This window comes from Momordica charantia, assembly GCF_013281855.1.
Source record: "Momordica charantia cultivar OHB3-1 chromosome 4 unlocalized genomic scaffold, Mcharantia_2.0 BLBB01000004.1, whole genome shotgun sequence".
Lineage (NCBI taxonomy): Eukaryota > Viridiplantae > Streptophyta > Magnoliopsida > Cucurbitales > Cucurbitaceae > Momordica > Momordica charantia.
Genome location: NW_028275162.1, coordinates 7,737,381 through 7,760,992, shown reverse-complemented (window position 1 = coordinate 7,760,992; position 23,612 = coordinate 7,737,381). Strand labels below are relative to the sequence as shown.

At 31.3% G+C, this 23,612-nt stretch overlaps 1 non-coding gene across 1 annotated transcript; it reads left to right on the top strand.

Moving 5' to 3' along the window:
- The first annotated feature begins 17,318 nt into the window (after window positions 1-17,318).
- TRNAL-CAA (transfer RNA leucine (anticodon CAA)) lies at window positions 17,319-17,399 on the top strand. Its single transcript has one exon. It is a non-coding gene; the product is annotated as a tRNA-Leu (tRNA).
- Window positions 17,400-23,612: the final 6,213 nt, after the last annotated feature.

Below are 23,612 nucleotides of genomic sequence, written 5' to 3'. Positions count from 1 at the left end.
CAATTTAATTTTCTAGTTGTTCATGCTCTCATGCTACTTTGTTCTGCACGTTATCACCCCTGCTATTTTTGTCTGGCTAAAGGTAGGTTCGAAAGGTACGTTATTTGTTTTGATATTTAGTAAATTATATGTCGTTTTACATATTTAATATATATTTGTGGAAGTTTTATCATGACAAAGTGACAAAGTTATGACATTAATTGTCAAAATAATTGTCATGGATGAATTCCATGTGAATGCCATGAATCCTGTAGATTCGTATTGAATATATATGTTTGAAGACAAAGTTTGTATTGAATATATATGTTTGAAGACAAAGTTTGATTAATATACACCTGAAGTTGCATAATTTTGAAACAAAAAATGCTCAATTTGATTGAACGCATCGAAGTTGCATAACTTAAAATCAACAAGTGATTTTAAAATAACGTGCACATGTTAAAGAAGATAGTCATATAAGATATATGCTCCTAAAGTAGCAATATCAAAAAAGATGATATGAAATGCATATCATAAATTGATTTCTATCATGTCTTCTTGTAATTGAACAAATCAACGAGCTGTTTCATGAAATTCATGAATCTCACCAAATCATTATCCCTTGATGTAGATATGGTAATAATTGATCATTGTAGCAAATGTTGAGATCACGAAAGTATTGAAAAATGATTATCTGAAGTGAATGATACAAAGGGACATTACTCTTGTACCGATTGTACATTCAAGCTTATAGTGCAACTAAGCCTCATTAAAGAAAAAGAGGAAGATTGTTTGGAAATAGACTTTGATTGTTTGGAAATAGATTTTGCATGCATACCAAGATAATTAGTCTTTTGACCCTCTACATATGAAATATTTGGATGTTGCAAATGTTTTTAAATCACCTGAAGAGATGATGAATTCTCCTGACAAGAGAATGAATAACGAAGATACGTCTAAAAGATAGTGCAACTACGCACACAATATTGAAAAGTAGAAAATATTTTTCCAAATTGACAATGCTGGAAGCAAAAGTTAATACAATATCAGGTTTTGCAAGCTTGATTGAAGGTTTTGAAAAACAAATATTATTTTGCCTAGAGGAACAAAATTTACAATTGATAATGCATTGTTCTCTAGTAAATCAAAGAAAAATCTATTGAGTTTTAAAGATATATGTTGCAATGGTTATCATATTGAGACTGATAATAAGAATAATATAGAATATCACTATATTATATCTATTGTCTCACATGGCAAACGTATACTAGAAAAGATGTCTACTTTATCTTCTAGATTATATTATATTTATATACGAGTAATTGAAACGTATGCAACAATGAACCTGAAATTTATGAATCCAGATATATTTACTATTTGGCATGATCGGTTGGGTCATCCTGGGTCTATAATGATGAGAAGAATTATTGAGAATTCACGTGTACATTCGTTGAAGAACTAGGAGATTTTTCAATCTAATGAATTATCATGTGATGCTTGCTCTCAAGACAAATTAATCATTACACCATCACCAGCTAAAGTGGAGATTGAATCACCTATGTTTTTAGAAAGAATTCATGGTGATATATGTGAACCCATAAATCAACCAAGTGAACCCTTTAGATATTTTATGGTGTTAATTGACGCATCTAGTAGAGGGTCACATGTGTTCTTATTATCAAGTCGAAACCTTACATTTGCAATATTAATTGTTGAGATAATTAAGTTAAGAGTACAGTTTCCTAATTATACAATTAAGAGTATTCGTCTTGATAATGCTGGTGAATTTACATCTCAATCATTTATTAATTATTGCATGAGAATTGGGATAAGTATTGAACATCCTATAGCTCATGTTCATACACAAAATGGTTTAGCGGAATCATTTATAAAGCGATTGCAGTTAATTGCTAGACCATTACTTATGGGAGCAAAGCTTCCTACATCTGTATGGGGTCGTGCTATTTTGCATGCAGCGTCACTTGCACGCATTAGGATAGTAGCCTATCATAAGTACTCCCCGTTACAATTAGCTTATGGCCAAGAGCCAAATATTTTCCATCTAATAGTTTTTGGATGTGTACTATATGTTTCATAGGAGGCTAGGAGTATACATTGGATTTTATTCTACATCAATCATTAAATATCTTGAACCCTTGACGGATGATGTATTTACTGCACAATTTGCTGATTGTCATTTAATGGAGATAAATTTTTCAACATTAGGAGAAGAAATTAAGAAGTTGAAAAAAGAAATTACATGGAATGCATCGTTATTGTCTCATTTAGATCTCCATATAAATCAATGTGAACTTGAAGTTCAAAAGATAATTCATTTGCAAAATATAGCAAATCAATTACCAGATGCATTTATAGATGCTAAGAAAGTGACCAAGTCAAATATACCATCTGCAAATGCTCCATCGAAAATTGATATCCCAATACAGCAAGTTGTCATAACTAATGAATCTGCGACACGCCAGAAGCGTGGTAGATCGATGGATTCCAAAGATAAAAATCCTCGAAAAGGAAAAGTAGTCAATAATCAAAATGACTCAATTGAGAATGTGGATATTTGTTGCGTCCATACAATCGTGCTGACAACACGTGCAAGTAAACACGAAATTGCCGATTGTAGTATGAAACGAGGTTGAATCTACAGGGACTTTGGATAATATTTTAAACGATGTTTGCAGATACCAAATGTGTAAAAACAAAGAAATATGAGTGTTATGTCGTAACTAAAAAAATATAATAAACAAAGCAGTAAACAAATCTCAACAGCAGACACACTTCGAAAAGCTGATAACAGAAAGAAGTTACAGCACAGAACAGCGAAAATGAGGGGCAACAGATATGGAAAAGTGGGGGAGATTCAGCGTACTTTCACAGGTTATCAACGTACCCTCTATCTTACTAACATTTATTAATGTCCAGCTCGACTAGGTTTCCTTCCGAGACACCCCAAACATAAGTAAGTACAACTTCCGTTGCTAAATACTCAAGCAATAAACGCAAGCTCTAGGCAAGATTAGGGGACCCAATTCCCAAGTATCCCTAAAGCTATAGAAAAGCGCTAATCACAAATAAAGCACATCAGCACCCATAAGCCCTTCCCAGGTCAATAGAGCAGCTAGCAAATGCAACAGAGTGGCCAACAATGTCACGCAAGATTGAAGAAATACAAAACAGCTTTATTAAAAAATAGATGTAGCAGCTAGAGGTTCAGTATCAAGTTAGTTATAGTATGTGAGTCTCCCCCAAGATGGGGTTTAGCTCATAATGGGTAAAGAAAATAAAATGGAAGAAAGAAGAATACAACACATTTCAGAGCAGTAGCAAAAGAAGCAGAGAAGAAGAAGCTGACAGCTCATCGAAGCAGGTGAGCCTCCTTTTCTTCCGATCAGTTATCGCCCCGAAAATGGAGATATTCCTCCCCTTTGTCGTTTCAGCTCTCAAAAGTGTGTCTCCATTGGGATCTGTCGATGGCGGCTATGACAACATACCCCTTTTATTTTGGGTTTCGTTTTTAGGGCACCCAAAATTCTACGGACACGGTAAATCCCGTGTCTGGGCTGTTATTGCATAGTGAATCCATGCTCCAGCTCTGCTTCGCTCTAGCTTTCATATGCTCTGCCTTGAAAATGCTTCATCCACTCTTCTCTAGGCTCAACACTCTTTTCATACTTTGTCTTCCTTTTCCAAACTTGCGCAATTACACCAGAAATAAGAGGATTTTGCGCACTTTTTAGCTAAAGCATTCAAGACTTGGGACTTTGGCTCGATATTCGATTTATAAGATTTTTCATGATGTTTAAGAGCTAAAACTGACACACTTTGACAATTCCTTGTATAAAACTACCCAAATAAATACTAGAATAACTCTCTTTTGGAGAGTTATCAATATTCCAGAAGAAATCTCAAACATGACTACTCATAAAGATACTAAGAAAGATCAAGTATCTGAGGATAATAATTAAATCTCAATAAACTATGTTATGATAGGAAAAAGATGGAACCGAGCTAATGTAGTTATTGAAAACATTTTTGCTTATAATGTTGCTCTTGACATTGTATCCGAAAATGAGGATTCTGAACTAAAATATGTCGAAGAATGTCGACAAAGAAAGGATTGGCTAAAGTGGAAAGAAGCAATCCAGGCAAAATTAAATTAACTCTCAAAAAGTCAAGTCTTTGGACCAGTAGTCTGAACATCAGAAGGAATTAAGCATGTGGGATACAAATGAGTATTTGTAAGAAAAAAAATGAAAACAATAAGGTCACAAGATATAAGGCAAAACTTGTTGCACAAGGTGTCTCGCAAAGACCTGGTATTAATTATGAGGACACATGTTCTCCAGTGGTGGATACAATTGCATTGAGATGTTTAATGGGTCTGACTGTGTATGAAAATTTGGACATGCATCTTATGGATGTAGTCACAACATATTTATATGGATCTCTTCATAATGATATTTATATGAAAATCCCTGAAGGATTTAAAGTATGTTATAGGAAGAAAATAGAGATCAGACTAAACAACCAAAAAGAGGAAATGAAGCCGAAGAAGAAGTAGACCCAAAGAGTGGTAAGTGGCTCAGGGCCCAACAACCTGGGCCAGCCATAGCCGAATTTTGCCTTGACCTACAAATTGAGCATTTAGCAAATGAGATATTTATCCATCACTCAATTTATACAGGAAAATTTTTAAAAGAGTTTTATATGGACAAAGCACATCCATTGAACATTCCAATGGAAGTTCGTTCACTTGATGTGAAGAAAGATATATTTCGAGAAGATAATGAAGAGTTTCTTGGTCTTGAAGTACCATATCTTAGTACAATTGGTACACCTATGTATCTTGCTAATAAGACAAGGTCAGATATAGTCTTTTCTGTAAATTTGTTAGCTAGATATAGTTCTTTTCCAACAAAAAGACATTGGAATGGAGTTAAACATATACTTTGTTATCTCCAAGGAACAATTGATGTGTTTGTTTCATTCTAACAAATCAAATTGTGATTTAGTTGGTTACGCAGATGCTGGATATTTATCTGACCCACACAAAGTTAGATCTCAAACAGGTTATCTATTCACATGTGGAGGAACTAGTATGTCATGGAGGTCAGTGAAATAAACAATAATAGTCCGGAATGCGTATGACTTAGATCAATGACTTAGCACATTCATGAAATTCATGTGGCTTGTCTTCTAGTAAAAATCTTCCAACGATATTATACGAAGACAATACAACATGTATATCTCAAATCAAATGAGGATATAATATAGGGAATTGAACAAAACATATTTCACCAAAGCTTTTCTACACTCATGATCTTGAAGAAAATGGTGACATCAGTGTACAACATATTTGTTCAAAGGATAACCTAGCATATATATTTACAAAGGCATTACCTACAATAATATTTGAAAAATTGGTGCACAACATTGGAATGCAACGACTCAGAGATCTTAAGTGAAGTTTCCACAAGGGGAAGAAGATATATTGTAATCCTTTTGAGTTTATTAAAATTATATGAAATGTGTACTCTTTTTCCTTCAGTAAGACCTCTTCCTATTAGATTTTTTTCTAGTAAGGTTTTAATGAGGCATATATCATATAAATTATGGGCGGGAGTATTATAAATATTTAATATTAGATGCCCCATGTGTTTGTTGCCTAAACATCACATACGTTTAGTGTCAAAAGCTCCACTTGTCATATTGTTATCTATGATTGGTGTCTTAATGCCCACACACGATGTTGTAGAAATTCCTATAAAAGCTTATCATGGTTGATGAAATAAGATGAGAAAAATTTTGAGAAATTTATACCAAATTTTATATTTCCGTTTTTTGTAATTTTATCCGATTTTATCTTCTAGTTGTTCATGCTCTCGTGGTACTTTGTTTTGCCCCTCAATTTTACAACAAATACTACTTAATAACAATTTCATTCCTGGATAAAAACAAAAAGAAATTAAATCATTGATCTATTTTAGTTTCTAAACTTTCTAACCATTAATTAGTCCGAGTATTTTTTATTTTTGTAAGAATTTATTTCCTGAAATTTAATATATAATAATTTAGTCTTTATAATTTAAAATTTGTAATGATTTGATTTTTATTCTAAAAAATGTGGTTAGAATTTTATGAAGTTTCTTAACTAGGTTGATTCATAAATAGATAAAGGATCAATTGTAATTATAAACTACAAATACTAAATTATGACATAATAAAAATCGATACTTAATTTTGATGAAATTGCTAAATTGCTATAAATTTTGCTGACATCACACTTGATAATCTCACTGCCCTTCACTAATTTTTTAGATTTCCCTCTTTTATTTCATTTATGTCCTCTCTCGTTTCTCTTCCATCTCTTCCCACTCTTTCTCCTCTCATTTTTGGGATTAGTACATTGATAGACTATTTAAAGATCCTAATTACATAAAAGGATGAAATGTATAGAATTTACACATTTGTCATGTATCAACCCTATTTAAGAGGGTACCCATCATATAAATTACTTAAATAGCCTCTTGTATTTACAAATTAATTTTAAATTCATTTTAATATGCAAAATTGATTAATTAGAAGGTTATAATTTAGATCACATAATTTTAGGTGAATGATACTTTCCAAAACAAATTAAAACACCAAAACATTAAAAACAAAACCCTAAATTCCCAAAATTGAAATCATAACCTCCCAAAATATCTCCAAATCCCGTCCAAAAATCTCCCAAATTCGAAATCAAGAACTTTTTTCGCTTCATCCATGAGACGTTTAAAATTTCAATTTTGGAGGACCATTTCTACATTACTATGGGATATATGCGTTTATATCTTATATACAGCTATAAGATATATACACATACAATATATACCTATATATACGAATATAATCCGGAATACTAAGAATATAAGACATTTAGAACTACAATTTTCTATACACATAAACAAAATATATCCCCATATGTACCAATCTTAACGGAAGACTAATAATTACAAATGGTATGGAGGACCATTTCTACAGAACTATAAGATATATGTATACACATATAAGATATATTCACATATACAATATATACTTATATATACAAATATAATCAAGAATATTAACACTGTGAGACGTTTAGAACTTCCATTTTCTGTACACATACATAAAATATATCCCCATATATACCAATCTCAACGGAAGACGGGGACAGGAGACGAGGAACACGATGCACGACGTCGGAAACGTCCAAAGACGTCGACAGAAAGTTTATTTAGCGACGAAAATTGAAGGTTTGGACGTGTTTGGGGAAGAAGAAATCAATACCTCGTTGATTTGGTGTACAATGAACGACGTTGGAAACTTGCAAAGACGGGAATGAACGGCGTTGGAAACGTGCAAAAGAAATAAATATCTTGTCCATAAAAGCCCTGAAGATGGAAAATGAAGGTCTGGCAGCCGACGTCTTTGCACCTTGGAAACGAAGACAGCGGTGAAGAAAATCGGCTTTGCACGGTGGCTGGAGAAAATCTACAGCAAACGAGGAAAGAGAATCGGCAACATTTAATTCATTTAACAAAATTGGAAGTTGTTAATTGGTGAGAGAAAAAAATCTTTTTTGAAGAAGAGATTTGTGGAATTAAAGTTGAAATTTTGAATGGAGCCCACAAGAATTAAATGAATATAATTACAAATTAAGGATTCAAATCTTTAAAATTTAAAAATTATAATAAAATAAAAAACAATAAATAAGGGTAGAAACGGTATTAAAATAAAATACTAACTGCAAATATCTAAAAGTGTAAATTTTGAAACCTAAAGACATTCATGTAATTAAGATTTTAAAATAGCCCTCCCAAGATATTATCTCCTCATTTTTCGGGATAAAAGTTGAAATAACCTTTTTCAAAGGCCCATTATGAAATGTGACCCCTCTCTTCATTTTTATGTTGTGTAAACATTTGCGGACATCACCATACATCACCATCCATTCCAAATTACTGCTCTACCCATCCATTAACGTACTTAAAATTTTTACTTTCCCCCTCATTTTTGTCATTTGAACCTCATATTTTCTCTCTTCTTCTCCCTCTTCATTCTTCATCTTCTTCTTTCTCCCTCATCTCTCTGTAGTTCTTCTCCCTTCTCTCACTCTTCTTCTCTCTTTTCAAATTTTCTAGATTTTTACGGATTTCAAATTTCTCCTTTATTTTCTTCAAAACTTTTAGAATTTCTGGATTTCAAACTCTCTTTCTTCAAATTTTCTCAAAATTAAAATGAACAGATTTTTTAGATTTTTCTCTACCTCTTTCCTCTGTTTCGTTTTTTTCGGTTTCGCATGAATCAATGAAAAATCCCTCTCTCCTCTGTTTATTTTTTTTTCAAAAAACCTTTTAAGTATTCTTTGACCAACGAAGTAAGTTATTTTGGTTCTGTACAATATAAAAAACTTCATTTTTTTCTAATTGGAAATACCCCTATTATGGAGAAAATCAAACGAGATTGAAGAAAAAGAACGAGAGAGAAGAGAAAGAAGACGATAACAGAGAGAGAAAGAAAGAGAGAGAAGAGAAAGAGAGAGAAAGAAAGAGGAGAAAAAAGAGAGAGAGAGAGAGATAGGAGAGAGAAAGAAAGAGAAGAGAAAAGCGAGTAAAAAAAAGTGAAATCCCGGACAAATCCCGAACTGTTAGTTCGGGCTCATTCTGGGATTACAGTCAGTACGAGATTTGTTCGGGATTGCAGTTTTTTTTTTTTGCGAATTTAAAAGTATTTGCAAAATTATCTTTCTAAACTTTTTTTAATTTTACAAAATATTTCTAAATAGTTTCAATTCTTTTTTTTTTAATATCTATGCTTTTATGTGTAGCATTAAAGTTGATTTACGTGGATTTGTTTTTCTCTTTTTGAAAAGATGTGCATAATTATGTTATTGGAAGGTTAAGCTATATATAAGTTGATTTTTGTTAATTTGCTGAATTGGTAATTGATTCTCAAATTAAAAAGATTTCAGTTTTGAAAACATTGAAAATTCATTTCAAACATTTCCAAATTTAAGCAGTCAAGTTTAGATTACGCCTCTGTTCTCTCTTGGAAACGTTTGAAATGAGTTTTCAAAATTGAAATGATAATATTTTTAATTTGAGCATCAATTACCAAATCAACAAAAATTCTCTCATATCATAATTCCAATAATAGAATACACGCAAATCTTTTCAAAAAAGGGAAAAAAATCACGGAAATCAACTTAAATGCTCCACATATATTGATATTAAAAAAAGAAAAAAAAACTGAAAAAAAAGAAAAAGAAAAACAGAAACGGGGGATTCAAAAAAAAAATCAAAGTAAATTCGCTCTCTCTCTCTTGTCTCGGTCTTTCAATGATCTCTCTCTTCTCCCGGGGTCTCTTTCTCCTCTCTCGTTTTCTCTCTCCTCTCTCGTTCTCCTTGTCGCTCTCTCTCTTCTCTTTCTCCTCTCTCATTTTCTCTCTCCTCTCTCATTCTCTTTCTCGCTCTCTCTCCTCCCTATCTCGTTCTCTTTCTCGCTCTCTCTCTTCTCTTTCGTTCTCTTTCTCCTCTCTCGTTTTCTCTCTCCTATCTCTTCTCATTTTCTCATTTTAGTAACATATATTGGATAAAAAAATCAAAGAAAAAACAAAGCGAGAAAGAGAGAGAGAGAGCGAATTTACTTTGATTTTTTTTTTGGAATCCTTCGTTTCTGTTTTTTCTTTTTTGTTTTATTTTTTTTATTTTTTTTTCTTTTTTTAATATCAATGCATTTATGTGGAGCATTTAAGTTGATTTATGTGGATTTGTTTTTTCTTTTTTTGAAAAGATTTGCATGAATTCTGCAAGAGCGAGAGTGTGAACGAGAGCGAGAGCGTGAATGAGAGCAAGAGCGAGAGCGTGAATAAGAGCAAGAGTGAGAGCGTGAACGAGAGCGAGATCTAGAGCGAGATCGAGAGCGAGATCTAGAGCGAAATCGAAATCGAGAGCGAGACCGCAACTTTTTATGCACTTATTTTCAAATCTACTCTTAAAACTTATGTATATGCATTTATGATTTTTTGAGACAAAATCAAATGGACCTGCTCTTATGTGTACGTGTTTCTGATTTTGTTGGGAAACAAAAAAATTGAATAAAAAATCAAATGAGGAATGACTATAGAAAAAAAAAAAGGGAAAAAGAGAGAGGAAAAAGCAAGGCGGAAAAAACAACCTCCTTTTTTTTATCCTAGATTGCGAACAAGATCTAGTTTACGCTTGCCATGTTCTTCGAATGGCGGAAAAAGCGAGACAGTTTCTTTCATTTCTTCGTTGAAGATAAAGAAAGTTTGAGGGAGAGGGAAGAGAGAGAAGGAACACGAAGAGAGATGGGGAGAGAAGAAGATGAAGAACGAGAAGAAAGAGAAGGAGAGAGAAAATCAAATTCAAATGAAAAAGAGAGGGAAAATAAAAATTTATCTCAAGTAGTAAAGGAACATCATGGTCATTTGGTTTATTGGATGATGTCAGCAAATGTTTATCAAACATAAAAATGAGGAGACAGTCCACATTTCATAATGGCTTTTGAGAAAGGCTACTCAGCCCAATTTTCCCCTCATTTTTCTCTCTTCTATCCATTGTTTTTCCTTTCCCATTTTTTAGTTTCTACTCTTATATCTCTTCTCTCTCCCTCTCAAACACTTATTTCGTAATCGCCCCCACCATCTCCCTTCTTCTTCATTTTTGGGTTATACAGAATATTCCGCCTTCTTCTCTCTTTTTCTTTGGGTTTTGCGAGTTAGATCTTCCAAATCTCGCTTCAGAATTTTCAGATCTTGCTTCATATCTCCCAGCTTTCGCTCCTATCTTGTTCTCACTCGGGTTTTATGGGTTTGTCTGTTCTTTTAGATCTATCTTATTCTCGCGCAGATCTACATACTCTTGCTCTCTCTTTCGTTCTCTCCCTCTCGACCAAAGATCTTCCATGTTCACTACCTGAGAGTGATTAAAAAAAAGCAAAATGTGAAATCAGCTCAAGGAGAGAGAAAATTTGTTATACTTAGGGGCCAGCGAGATAAAGGCATTGTTTTTTTTTTTCATTTCACATCATTTAATTAAATTTTAAATTATGAATGGATGAGGTGGAAAGCAAGATTGGAGGGGGAGATTATACCGTCAACATTTATTTTTGTAATTAAATTTTAATTTTTTCACATAATTTGATTAAATTTTAAATTATGAATGGAACGGGGAAAGCGAGATTGGAGGTGGAGATTATACACTCAAGATTTTTTTTTGTTCACAAAGTGAATTAAATTTTAAATTTAAAATCCAATCATAATTAAAACTACGAGATATTAAATGAGAGATTAGTTTCCTATTTCAAATGATTAGTTCAAATAATTATGTTTTTTGAGGGAGAAAGAAAAATCAATTACCGAAACAAATTTGGATTAAATTTCAAATTTGGATTAAATTTGAACTTTGGATTGAATACTAATACCTCCAAGACTAAAATTAGGGAGATTGAGAAGACATTGAGATTATGTTTCTCTTCGTTCCAGTTTTAAAATTTTTAATTAAAAAAAATCCTTAATCTCTAGATTACTTGTTAATCATTTTGAATTGAATTTGACTAAACTGTTTCAAATTTTATTTATTTAGTTCAATTCTCAATCATTTAATCTTGTTTCTGATTTCATTTAAATTAACCAAATTTTATTATTTGTACTATCACTACTTTTAGATGAGCAACATTTTATTTCAAATGTTTTGAAATTGTTCACTTTATAAATTTGTTTAATGATTGAATTATAAACATTCATTCAAAATTAATTCAATGATTTAGGAAATTTATTCATTTTATAAATAGATTTTAAGAAATTAAATTATTTGACAAAATAAATTAATTAATAGATCCTTAAAATTAATTGTCAATAAAATAGTCTTTTTTGTTCTCCCTCCTCTCTCACTCTATCTCTAGCTCTCTCTCCCTTCTCCTCTCTCTCGTGCTGTCTCGCTCTCTCTTCTCTCTATGCTTCTCTCTCGGTTTATTTCGATCGATCTCTTTCTCCTTCCCCATATTCGATTGAGATTATCTTATTACCCATCGTAGGTCGAACTTTCTCCTCCCCTGAGCCTTATTCTCTGTCGAACAACCTCCCTCATTGGTTTGATGCACGCATCGCCAAGATTGTTGAAGGTCACCGAAATCATGAAGGCTGCTGGTTAAAAAAAAAAAAAGAAAGAAATAAAATGCATGAAGGCTGCTTGTTTTAAAAAGGAAAAAGGAATGGAGGAGTGGTGACAGCTGATAGAGGACAAAGATAAGAGATTTAGAGTTTTTTTTTAGTAAATTCGTTTTTGTGGTGAGTAAAGAAGAAAGAGAAGAATATAAATTAAGAAAAGAGAGAAAGAGAGAAAAGGAAAAGTGAAACCCTAAGAAAATTTTAGAGAGAATGAGAGAAAAAGACACATAGTTGCAGAAGAGAGAAAAAGAGAAGACAAGAAGGAAGAAAAAAAAGAAAAAAAAACGAGTTAATGGAAAATGAAAGAGGAAAAAAAATTCTCGAAAGTGAGAGAGAGGGAGATAGAGAGAGGAAATAAGAGAAGAAAATCTAAAAAATTAGTGGGAGGGCTTAGAGAGAGGAAATAAGGGAGTAAAATCTAAAACATTAGTGGGAGGGCTTTGAGGGTCCTTTAGCATCCAGGCGATATTAGCAAAATATTAGAAAATATGGGTCTTGAAAAACTGGTTAAAAGTTGGAAAAAGGTTATTCAGCCCAAAAACGCCCAAAAACATTTACATATTCAAAGTGAAGTAAAATAATACCAATTTAAAAGTACTGGATCATAATTATTTTCTAATATAAACTAATAGATTTTACAGTGTATTTGATTACATAAATTCATATTAGATGTCATATATATAGTTTATCTAAAATAGAAATATTATTGTTATTAGAATTTTATAGCAATAAATAATATTTATGTTTTGTTTTGTATAATTAATTTTAGAAACCTTATGTAATTGTGAAACATTAACTACATATCTAACCAAATTAACTATAAATAATTAATATAAATTAACAGATTCTAAATAAGTAGTTAATAATTATTAACAATAATTATTGAAAGATAAATACATCTACTTTTTTAGTATGTTTTTGTTAATAAAATTTTCTCCTATGTTGCCAACCTGACCACAGTTCAATTATCTCGGATCAAAAGTTCATGAATTTGAATCTCTACTCCACGTTTTGTATTAAAAAACTTATTATTCGTTAATTAATTAGTATTTAATAAATAAACAACTGCATTAATTTAATATATTTTATTAATAAACATTTTATTAAATATATATTATTAATCAATTTTGCTTGGGCGGCTGGTGAGTTGGTTTTGATTTGTCAGTTTTGTAAAAATTATCATATGTGTTTGTGTTCTACTCCAACCTTGTATTATGATGATAGCGAAATTGACAGATATGATTCATAAAAGTTTTCATTTTACTTAAATGACCTGCATTTTTTAAATATCTTTATCTGACCTACTTAAGACATTTATGATCATTATATCCCTCAAATTTTGAAGTTTGAAGCAAAAAAAACTATACCACAATTTGGGCGAGTTTGAAGAAGACTCGCCTGAGTTTTTCTAGGTGGTATGCAGGACTAGGTTAACTTTTTATTATATATATTAATTGTTGAATCATTATATCTTAATATTTATTTTGGCTGAGTGATTTAAATCTGAAAGGTTCGTATGATGTGCTTCAGTTCTATTTACATAAAGATTCAAATATGGAAAAGAATTGAAGTTCGTGCCTATAGAGATGGTGATATACAAACAAAAGCCAACAAGCGAAGCAACATTTTGTTTTATAAAATCACACGGATCCATTGTTAGTTGCGACTAGGGAAGACACTTTGTATAACCCATTATTTTATAGTGGATGATTTTCGGAGCTGTCGCGTGGTTTTTCCCCTTACACTGAGGGGTTTTCCACATAAATCTCGGTGTCTCTGATTTTCTATTGTGTGCTTGTGATTTTATTTTTTACAGAAAGTTATCAACTAAATATTAAAAATCCCAACAATATATTACAAAATGCGACTTCAACCAAAATTCGTCCCAAGTCATTGAAACTCGCCCGTGAACCAATGATTTGGGACAAATTTCATAACATGGGTGAGTTTTCTTCGAACTTGCCCGAGTTTTGCATGAATCTCGAGCAAGTTTTCTTGAACTCACCCAAGTTATGCATGAATCCCAAGTTTTTTTTGCCTGAATCTTGGACGAGTTTGCATGAATCTCGAGCTATATTTATGAATTTCAGGTGAGATTTATGCAATCTCGGGTGAGATTCAAGCACGATATTATGTTATTTAATTTCAACAAACTCAAATAAAAAAAATCAAGAAACCGAGATTTATGCAATATGTATTCAAGTCCGAGATCTATTTCTATTTTAGTTTCAACGAACCCAAATAAATCACAGATTTATCTCAATCCCCACATGATTCACAAATCCTTCTTTGGCTTCGTGAAAACACCACACCACCGTCGGTACAGTACATGTTTTTCCAACTTTGAATCTCTCTTTCATTTTTATAAACAAAAACTCAAGCAATTGGAAGAAAGCGACAAAAAAGAGAGAGAGATAGAAGAAGAGATATTTTGTACTTCCACACCTATGGATAGGTAAGAAAAGTGTTTTTTAGGTGAAAAAAAAGATGTTTAGAAAAGTGGGTCATTTGAGCAAACTAGAAACTTTCTTAGGTCACATCTATTAATTTCCCGTGATAATAAGTCCTCAATTATGCTTACGTCTAATTGTATTTTTCATGCTCGAATAAAGTACAATGAGATTGACTTCTATTTTATTTGGAAGAAGATTATGTGCAAGGACCTTTGTCTTAACTTCATCTCTACTACTGATAACAAATCTAATATCGAGTAAAATAAAGATGTCACGCATCGAAAGCCCATCAAACCATACGGGTCTTATAAAAAAAGAACACGAAGAGATCGAGCACAACGACCATATGGTCGAGCGCACTTGAACATCTCGTACAAATGATAGCCAACAAGTAGGGTGCTGACACCATGTACCTAAATCATGATATGTCTAAGAGGATCACCTAGAGTGCTCCCATGCGCTCCATCCATGACACAGAGGGGAAAAGAGGATGTCGATGGTCCCATGGATGTGCCCCATCCATGACACAGAGCGCACTTTATACTCGTTTGCTCCCAATTTGAGTTTTAACTTAATCATTAGATGTGCATTGGGTAGAGCATTACACCAGTGTTATGAAGTGCAAGTCACAAGGCCAACAACTAACTCCATGATCTTCTCAAAGTCAAGTTATATTGTTAACACAATCTCTCATTAGTTTTGTTTTCTAAATTTAGTTCTCTCACCTCTCTATAAAAAGGTGGGAGCTTACAATGTAGAGACACACAGAAATCAAATCATAAACTTCATCTTGAGTTACTTCTTTACTTTTCGTGTTAATTGTTTTCTTAATTTGGTATCAGAGCCCAAAAGCTCAAACGAGCAACCGGTCCAAAAATGGGATCCGGCTAAGATCGATGAGCCAAAAGAACCACGATCTTGAGGAGGCATGTTAAGGATTCCACATTGAAAAGAGAGGGGACCTAACAATGGTTTATAATAGACATGAGCTACTTCTCTCATTGTCAATTGGTTTTGAGATGAAACCCCATGAATATTAATACACCAGTACTAGATTTCTGTATGTACACATGTTTGGGAAAGTTTCTCAATTAAAATCTCCTAATTGGAAAAATAGTTTTAGTTTTTTGTTGTTTTATTAATTCTGTAACACTAGTAAGTTAAGGATTTTCTTGTAAATTCTTTATTAGTTGTACAATTGCCATTCCATAAATTTCACATCACGGCCCTGCATTTTACTGACGGGGTTTATCACCACTTTAGCTACTTTAGCGGCTTGGCCAGTTACTCGAGATTCCCGATTATTCCATTTTCTAATGTTAGCAATGTATAGCGGTCAAATAGGAATATTTTCTGCTCGAGACCTTTTATTATTTTTTATCATGTGGGAGTTAGAATTAATTCCCGTTTATCTACTTCTATCGATGTGGGGAGGAAAGAAACGGTTGTATTCAGCTACAAAGTTTATTTTGTACACTGCAAGAGGTTCCATTTTTTTGTTAATGGGAGTTCTGGGTATCGGTTTATATGGTTCTAATGAACCAACTTTAAATTTTGACTATAGATAGCAATTACTCATATCAGACTTTGTGCACATCAATTACTTTTAATATTTATTGTTACTATCAATTACAATTAACTATTTAATATATTTTTACTAAAAAAACTATTTAATATACTATTATATTTAATTATTATAATTAATTAAATTAGTATATTAACTAATTTTATTTATAAATTAATTTTAATGTAGTTTTATGAATTATATATTTAATTTAAACATATTAACACATTTAAATTATTTATATATTAATTAAATAATATAACAAATATGCACAAAAAAAAAGAAAGAAATAGAAAAAACAAAAACAAAAACACAATCCAAGAGAAAAAGAAAACCTACACTTTTTCATGAAGATAGATCATGACAACCAAACACATTAATCTTCACCAGAAAAAAGAGATGCCGAAGAAATGGTTATTTCCAAAGAAATGTGAATGTTAACGGAAATTCATATGTTTATATATTTTATATATTAATAAATAATATATTTATTTATTTGACTATTATAAATATATATTATATACTATTAATATACAAAAGTTGAATTATGATTGAAATGATTAATTGATTTACCTATGGTATTAGTTTCTATTTATTTTCAAAATATATTTGCAAAATAAGAAGCACGAGAGTTATAAGGTTCTTTTTTTGTTTTTGTTTTTTACTGCTTTATCTACTAGGAAATGGGCAACTTGAGATATGGCAAAAAAGGTTAGGAAAATAAGCAAAATAGCAACAAGATTTGAGTTTTAAACGAAGGCCCACTATGTAAATTCCAATATACCCTGCAGCCCAAAAAACCATAAATACAGCCCATTGGTGGAAGCCCAAAAGAACTCTAGGTTTTTATTTACCTATGATTTCTTACTGATTTCTAATTGATTACACATTCATCTCCTTCCCCTCTCCTTCGAAAGTTACGAAAGATCTTCGTTTCTCAAACTCTAGCTTGTCCACAAATAAAATACAGTAAGTCGTTCCTAGAACCATGTGATTTACTAGTGCATTCGATTTGCATTGGTAAAGCAATATGTGGAGTAACTCCCAATATAGCAGTAAAGGCAAGACATGGAATATGATTCACTTTCAAGATGCCTTGGTGGTGAAATGGTAGACACGCGAGACTCAAAATCTCGTGCTAAAGAGCGTGGAGGTTCGAGTCCTCTTCAAGGCATAATGTTGAGAATGCCCGTTGAATTGGAAGGAATAAGTTCGGCAGCGGATCACGAAATCTTGGCGATCTTCTCTATCTAATGAATGGGAGTCCGCTTTGAAATCGTCCGCCCTGCACCCACCCCCCGAGTTTCTCATTTTCCATGCATGTCATTTCGTGGTAACTTCCATTTCAACCATTTTCAACCGATTTGAAATTATATTTCCCTCTGATTTCCACTTATATATACTTGATATACTTTTAATTTACCACTGATATACAACTAATATAGGATTGAAGTAACTATGATATCTACTCATATAACTTATTATATGATTTTATGATTTACCATGTATTGATTTACCACTGATATAACACTGATATATTTGTGATATATACTTTATATGTATCTGATTTACCACTGGTATAACTCTAATATAATCATGATATCTGCTGATATAACTTCTTATATGATTATATTATTTACTATTGTTTAATTTACCACTAATATAACCCTGATATATGTTTAATATATATTTGAAATACATCTAATATATAGTTGATTTACGTTTGATATAACCTATTATATGATTATATGATTTATCATTGATTGATCTACTAATATAATTTCTGATATAGTACTGATATATGATTTATCATTGATTTACCACTTATATATATTTGATATGTACTTGATATACTTCCAATTTATTAGTGATATACTCCGGATATAACTATGAAATATGTGTATTGATATATAAACTTCTGATATGATTATATGATGTTCTACAAACAAAAAAAAAGTTGTCTTTGAAATCGAAGTTTTGGTTCAAAATGAACAACTGATGTGATTACATGTTGGTATATATAACGTGTGACTTCATGCTGAAATTGTTGGTATATACAATTGATATACCACTTATATAACTTCTTATATGATTATATGATTTACCATTTATTGATTTATCACTGATATAATCGTGATATATGTCAGATATAACACTGATGTACCTATAATATATTTTATATGTAGTATATCAATGTGATATACTCATCTGATATGCTTCCTATTATAATAGAATGAAGAACATAAACACTTCATTAATTTAAAATAAAAAGAATAACAAGATGAACAAAAAACATATTAAATACGGTAAGAAATTTTTGGAATTCTAAAAAATTGAACCCTAAATTGCAAAGAAAAATCCCAATGATGAACAAAAAACCTATTAAATACGGTATATGTCTGATATTTGTCTGATATACTATTGATATGATATTCTAATATACCTGATGTGAGTTTCTATGTAATATATTTCCAATCTACTATTGATATGATATTCCGGTATACTTGGATATGTATGTAATATACTAATGATATGAGTGTTTGATATATTTGAAATATAAATGTATGATATACATTTGATATACTAATGATATGAGTATCTGATATACATCTGATATGCTGCTGATTTATCTTTTATCTACTTTGTTGATATACTTATGACATATTTTGATATATTATATTTTACTTTAATAGGATAATCAAATATGGTATTCTAGGGTTAAAGTACAATAATACTCTAAATTAGAAACAATTAACAACATCTTGAAAATGCTTTCACCAATTAACAAATAACATAGAATAAATAGCAATGATAAAATATATCAATTAATATAAGCAGCCGATATACCATGTATTGAGTATATCAATTATAAATATACTTAATATAAAATATATCATTGTGATATACCTCACTGATAACAAACCCTAATGATTTAAAAAGGATTAACATAAAAAGATGAAAGTTTAATAAAACTCTTCCTTTTTATTTTTTTAAATTCCAAGAACAAATTATCTTTTAAAATAATTTCTAAAGCAAAAAGGTTTATCTTTGAGAAAATAAAAGAAAACAACTAAATAAAAATAATAATTTAAATATATATATATATATATTTTCGGTTGTTACATGATTTCTTATTCATAATAATTTCGAAAATCACCATTGACGTTCATATTCACGTTCCTATCAAGTTTTATTTCTCATTTTCAGTAAGTATCAAAATTTTTTTCTCATTTTCCATGCATACTAATACCTACTGATTTCTAATTGATCAAAAAAATACAAGACAAAGGGTTAAAGCAGGTAAAATAATGATTTACTAATATACAACTGATATAGAACTGATTGACTTCTGATATACTATTGATTTACTTCTGATATACTAATGTTGTCAGATATACTCTTGATATATATGTGATATATAATAACGAAGCGATAACTGAAAAGGGTAATTTGGGAATCCTGAAAATTTTAAAATCAGGATTTTCAAAAAAAATGCTATATCTGAAAATATAAAAATGCATGTTATTTTGTTAAATATAGAAAATTTATATGCTACCCATTACAAATCCCCACGGGGAAATCATAATACTTGTAAAAAAATATGAATTATTGGTCTTTTTACAATGATATTTAATGCATATATCGCCATTATCATTCTTTTTTTTTTTAAATTATCATCTTGGGTCAAAGAAGCCCAATATAATGAAATTTGGCCTCTTTTTTAAGAAAATTCATGGCTTTGAAGTTTAAAGTAGATGAGATCAACTCGCCTTTTTTAAGATTTTCAAAACACATTTTAACCGAAATTTCTTCATAAGTTCGGGAAGAGACTGACTCGTTGTTAGATTCCCAAATACAAGAACCTAACTAGAATACTATATTGCAATTCAAAAGAGAAATTACAATAAATGACTATCTCTGTCGAGTAAGTCTCTCAAGTTACACCCACAATATTATTCTCCAAGATATCCTTCTCTTCTCCCTTCTGCCTCGGTTTATAACAAGTCACTCCTAACTAATTACCATAATACCCCCACTAATATACTAATAATTATTAGTATAATATTCCCAAACCATCCCTTCTACTAGGACTCTCACACTGGTCTTCCTTACTCTTTTTATCACTAGATTAAGGTGTGTTGGCATTTCTTTGGAAAAAGAATTGCACATGAAAATAATATTCATTCTTATAGATTATCTCACCTCACCTAACATGAGATGGAAGAGAGTAAAATTTTAGTTGAGAAATCTTACTTTGACTTTTAAATGTGTGGTATATGAAACTATATGTATATCGTCAAGAAATAGAGCGTTACTTTTTCGGCAAGACCTAAGGTGTTACTTTTTTTTACGATGATAGCCTTGTGAGAGGACTGGGACAAGGAATCTCCATTTAAGCGTCCCGTCTCGAAGAATTTTCCCATTGACTTAAACGGGGATGATGATGGAGAATATTCGCCCCTATCCTCCATCCTTGTCCCCTTTATTATTTTATTTATTAGAATTATTATTTATTTATTTTATTTAAAAAAATCTTAAACATAAGTATTTGTAGGTGAAATTTATGAAACATTGTTGGTTAGATGTTTACATTTTAGGATTTATTTGTATTGATAATTTGAATTGTGAAATTTAAATTTTAGAATTTGTTATTTATGAAGTAGGAGACATTTTTAAGAAGTTTAAGAATTTTTCTTTTTAAATTATGATTTAACCATTTAACTAAGCATCTCCATGAGAATTAACATTTAATTAAGAATTTAAAAAAAATAAATAGGAAATAGTTCTGCCTCGTGAACTTGATCCCTTTAGGAATCTCTGTCCCAATCCCTACAATCAAGAGATATATTGAGCTCATAAGCAATACAGTTGAGTCTTTATCAAATGCTTTAAGAAATATGAAACCACATATACATTGTCATCCATGCTTATACATTGACTATATATTGGCTTTTTAGTACAATTAGTTAATCTCACGTGCATTGCACGTGGTTATAAACATTTTAATATAATATTTCTAACAATTTAGCATATAGAATAACAACTCAACAGAACTTTTAAATGCACTAATATTTTGTTTCAAATAAAATATATTTAATATAATATTTCTACCAATTTAACATATAGAATAATTAACAATTCAACGGAATTTTTAAATGGTACTGATATTTTGTTTCAAATAAAACATATTATTCGTTGTCAATTTTTCTTTCTTAAGAAAACAACCATAATCTTTTTGTGTGTTTTCTTAAATTATTTACTCATTCTTTTATATTTTGTATATTATGTAATAAGCAATAATGAACCAAAATTAAAGAATTGAAATTTGAGAGAGAAACTGAATACTTTGTATGCCATGAAATCATTGAAAAAATGTGGAATAAAGAATCACATAACCAAGAAAAATAAAATAAGAACAACAACAATAAAAAAATCATATTAAGATAAATAAGAAAACTAATACTAAAATATAACATGAATCTATTTTAAAATGTGAAAAGAACCTTAACTAAATATTAAATCAAACTTGAAAATAACATTAACTAAATATTAAAACACGAAGGTATCATGAATATATAACTTAAAAGTAATACACATAAAAATATTAAAATAATCTAAAAGAAATAAAATTTGAAGATAATACGAATACATGATTTTGTTACTCTACCTCTTAGTCGATTAAATATGTTTATAGAATCTCAAATATTCTTTTAACATGGTTCAGTTTTCACTATTAAGATAAGAAAAATCTTCATTAATATTTTGGAAATGAGTTTTAGGTCATAAAAGAAAAAGACATAATCTTTCATTTTATAGATTATTTGCTATGACACCTATACGTGGATAGATGCATCACTTAATCAAATAGTTGTAATTTTCATTGGATTAACTTCTATCAACACACCTTTTCACTCAAACAGTTACAACTCTTTTGGATTAAACTTCTTGTTTCATCGAATGGTCACAACTTTTTGGATTTGTTATCTCAATAGACACTTTAACTCGAACAGTCGTGTTTCTCGTAGAAATTTGAAGGGCAAAATAGGTATATATTCAAAAATTGGGGGCAAAATGGGGAGGCAAAGATTCTCCTCCATAGCCCCATTTAGATATAGTATAGATATATGAGTTGAGAATTCGAACTTACCACATTTTGATTAGAAATAAATATTTTAATCAATTGAGCATGCTCAAGTTGATGACTATATATCATTTTTAATGACCCAAATATAGATTATCTATATTATGATTGATCGATTAATAGTCAATTCACGAGTCATAAATCACATGTGTCTAGACTCAAACTCATCCTAGACTATCCATGAGCCATGTGCATAACCCTATTTATTGAATTTTTGTGTTTAAACTACTTTTTTCTTTGTCTACTAAATAATAACGATTAAATTATACCTAAATTTGAATATTAATTTTTTTTTGCAAAGGTAAATATATTAAAAAAACAAAACGGTGGATCTCACAACCCGAGATCAACGCACAACACCCAACGGACAGACACAAGACAAGAAAACAGAAAAAAAAATCAAGAAAACAAATCTCAGGCCAAGATAAACATAGGATCAGAGCTCAAGTAGCAACTCCTAGGCCAATTAGTATAACAAAAATAGACCTCAACTTTCAAAGTGCGTAGGAAGGTAGAAGGCGACCAGCCCAGCCCACCTCATGAACTCTAGCATTACGGTCCCTCCAAATAAAGGAGACAGTCGAAGTCCAAGCCAAACACCACTGACGACGAGCAGACTTCCCAGCACTAATGTGACAGATCCAAGCAAGCTCAGTAGACCAATATGAAACTCGGTGAAAAGAACCAGCCCAGGCAATCATTCCAGACCAAACCTCCCAACTAAAAGGGCACTCAAAGAAAAGATGATTCCGAGACTCAAAGCCAGCACAAAACACACCAGGAAACAAGAACGGAAGAATCCCAACGACATAAGCGATCCCGTGTAGTAAGCCGATCACGCACCGCCAACCAGGTAATGAAAAAATGCTTTGAAATGTTCCCACTGAACCAAAGCAAAGAAAACCAAGGAACAGAAGGCCGAGTCGGCCGCAACGTAAAGAGCAGCCAGAGCGGCTTCATTATAGTAGCCGAATTCCGAAAAGTCAAGTGACGCACACCTAAACCCCCTTTCCGCAACGGAATACACACCTCATACCACGCCACCTTAGCCCCTGACCGCCCGATCTCACGACCCTTCCACAAGAAAGAACGCAGAATCCGCTCAACATCATGGACAATCCGAGCTGGAAGAAGAAACACACTAGCCCAATAAATCTGAAAACTCTGTAAAACCAACCGAATAAGCTGCAACGAGCCAACAAAAGAAAGTACTTGAGCCGACCAACTCCGAACAAGGGAGACAAT